At 46.7% G+C, this 3226-nt stretch overlaps 1 pseudogene; it reads right to left on the bottom strand.

The window, feature by feature from the left end:
* Positions 1-2080: 2080 nt before the first annotated feature.
* On the bottom strand, positions 2081-2387 carry LOC105526348 (annotated as a pseudogene).
* Positions 2388-3226: the final 839 nt, after the last annotated feature.

The raw sequence follows: 3226 nt of genomic DNA on the forward strand, positions 1-3226 counted from the left end.
TTACACTCAGCTATTACTTCAGAAGTCTTGGTGGCTTACCTGGTGATGTGACACAAACCTTCATTCCTGGGGGTGGTGCTGCTGGTGGTCTTTGTCATCATACCCTTCTCATTGTGGTGTGGTGTTGCTGTACATGTCTCTTCAGTTACAGAAGGGCCAGGAGACGCCAGCAGGCACCCGCGTGGATCACTTGGGTGTTTTGCCCCGTCCCCATTATATAAAAGCAACCCTACTGCCTCCTATTGATGAGGGTTAATTACTACTGCCAGTATGGGGAGTCCTTCTCTCACATACTGGTCTCTGGGCGTGCTCGAGGAGTCCAAAGTGCCCTGGCGGCAGCCGTAACTTGTAGTTCATTAGGACCCTTGCTGCGTCACCTGGCAAAGTGCGCTTCCTGTAGGAACCCAGGACCTTCGACCATGCAGGGCTCAGAATTGCTGGGATGGGAAGCACAAAATCACCTGGGTCATCAGGAGTGACAGTAAGTGGGGTCATGCCTGGCACCTGGACCCATGTAATTTTCCTATCAGGAATTAGCACAGTCTCTAACTTAGCACTGCATCCTGAAGATCTGCATCCTATCTTTCAGAATGTTCTCAGCTAGTGCTTTAGCTGTCCCTTTAAAAGGTCATTAACAGGATTTTATTAGTTGGCTGCTTGTGGATGGTGTGGTATAGGATATGACCAGCAGACTCATGGTCATGGGTCCGTTCACTGTTGATAGGGTCCCCTGGACCAGATGCAATGCTGTGTGTCAATCTGAACTCAATCAGGCATACCACTGGCTGACGTTCTGAGAGTGAGAAAGGCAAACCCATACCCAGAATAGGCAGTCTCTCACTCTAAGGATAAAATGGCCTTTGCAGATGGAAGAAGCCAAATGTAGCTGACTTGCCACCAAGTGGCTGCTTGGTCTTCTTTAGAAATGTGCCTTTCAAAGACTCAGTGTGGCAGGCCAGGCGTGGTGGCTCAAGCCTGTAATCCCAGCACTTTGGGAGGCTGAGGCGGGCAGATCACAAGGTCAAGAGATCAAGACCATCCTGACCAACACAGTGAAACCCCATCTCTACTAAACATACAGACATTAGCCAGGTATGGAGACACACACCTGTAATCCCAGCTACTCAGGAGACTGAGGCAGGAGAATTGCTTGAACCCCGGAGGCAGAGGTTGCAGTGAGCCGAGATCATGCCATGGCACTCCAGTCTGGCGACAAGAGCAAGCCTCTGTCTCAAAAAAAAAAAAAAAAAAAGACTCAGTGTTGCTCTCTGTTGCTGACAAGTTGGACATTCAGAGGCAGCAGTAGCTGGATGTACCTTGGTGAGTGGGAGTCCATGATGCTACTGAGCTATGGCTGCTCTGTTCACGTGTCCAGCATGTCAGGTCTGGAGGAGCCAGAGGCTAGCTCATGTCAATTGGCTGAGTCATTTTGCTTACTTGGTTGTTCAGTGCCTTTTTATGGTGGAGGCTTTCTGATGGGCATTATTAAGAGATACAAAAATATTTACATATTGTACCCACTCCCATATGTTCATCCATGTGCCTCTACTCCAGGCCAGGCCATTGGACTTTCTCCAGGAATCTGTATATATTCTCATCTTACATACAAAGTGGAATGACTAAGAGCATAGCCAGCATTTCCACCAATTGGGAAAAGTTTTCACTCTCCACCATCTTTCAGAACCACCCTTGCATTCTTTAGGTCTTTAATGGTGATTCTAATCTTCACAAATCCCCATCCTCCCAATGGAACATTTTTTTTGTCATTAGTTATCATCAGTTTATTATAAAAGAGAGATACGAAAATTATTTACGTGATGAAAGATTTCAGCCCCATCGCTAATAAAAATACAAAAAATAAGCCGGGTGTGGCGGCGGGCGCCTGTAGTTCCAGCTACTTGGGAGGCTGAGGCAGGAGAGTGGTGTGAACCCAGGAGGCGGAGCTTGCAATCAGCTGAGATTGCACCACCGCACTCCAGCCTGGGCAACAGAGTGAGACTCCGTCTCAAAAAAAGAAAGATTTGAGAACTTCAGTGGAAGGGGCAGCTTCATGCTGATGCCATTTCAATAGTGTCTTATTTCAGTCTACATACTTTCCAAGAATGTCACCATCTCTAAATAGGAAATAATCCTTGTCATCTATAACTACTTTGGTGCCTCCATAGTCTGGAAGAAGAACTTTATCTCCAACTTTCATGGTAACTGGCTGAATCTCTCCACCCTTTCCTTTAGAACCCGATTCAACAGTGACTACTATTGCTTGCAATACTTTTCCTTGAGATTTTTCTGGAAGCATAATGCCTCCTTTGGTTACACTTTCGGCAGCACTCCTTTCAACCAGCACTCGCTCAAAGAGTGGAAGAAACTTTAAACGCCTGTCTTGCCATGACTCCCTCCACCTCAAGACTTGTACTCTCAGAAAATTGTTTTTATTTATTTATTTATTTTTGAGACGAAGTCTTGCTCTTATCCCCCAGGCTGGAGTGCAATGGTGTGATCTTGGGTCACTGCAACCTCTGCCTCCCAGGTTCAAGCGATTCTCCTGCCTCAGCCTCCTAAGTAGCTGGGATTACAGGGACCTGCCACCATGCCCAGCTTATTTTTGTATTTTTAGTAGAGACAGGGTTTCACCATGTTGGCCAGGCTGGTCTCAAACTCCTCAGTTCAGGTGATCTGCCCACTTTGGCCTCCTAAAGTGCTGGGATTACAGCCACTGTGCCTGGCCTCAGAATATTGTTTTTAACATATTTTAGTCGGGGTAGGGAGCAATTTCACAGGTTTACATCTGGCCTTTCCTGCCCATGACAGCTCCTGCCCCACAGGCCCGAAATACAATGTGGGGTTATTCCAGGTCACTTCCAGTTATATATTTGGGGACTATGTAAATCTCTGCGTGGGTCCACACATCCAGTAAGCTGAGAGCCATAATTTACCACTTTAGCCAGTACTCCATTTATTAACTGGCCCCTATAGGCCAGGGGGACTATAATGATGTTTTAGGCCTCTAATGATCAATTTCACCTTTAAGTCTGTGTCCGATAGTCTTCAAAATGTTTGGTTATTTCCCTTTTGCCAATGTACAGTCACCCAAGTAAGTAGCCATGAGTTCCTTTGGGGAAGGCCTGAGGACCCTCGTGCCATGGTGTGGTAGGGTCTTTGGTGTTAGGCTCCTGACCAATACTTTCATCAATGGATTCTAGATCTGAAAATTGGCTCAGATCGGGCA

This window comes from Colobus angolensis, unplaced genomic scaffold (genome assembly GCF_000951035.1).
Source record: "Colobus angolensis palliatus isolate OR3802 unplaced genomic scaffold, Cang.pa_1.0 Scaffold116, whole genome shotgun sequence".
Lineage (NCBI taxonomy): Eukaryota > Metazoa > Chordata > Mammalia > Primates > Cercopithecidae > Colobus > Colobus angolensis.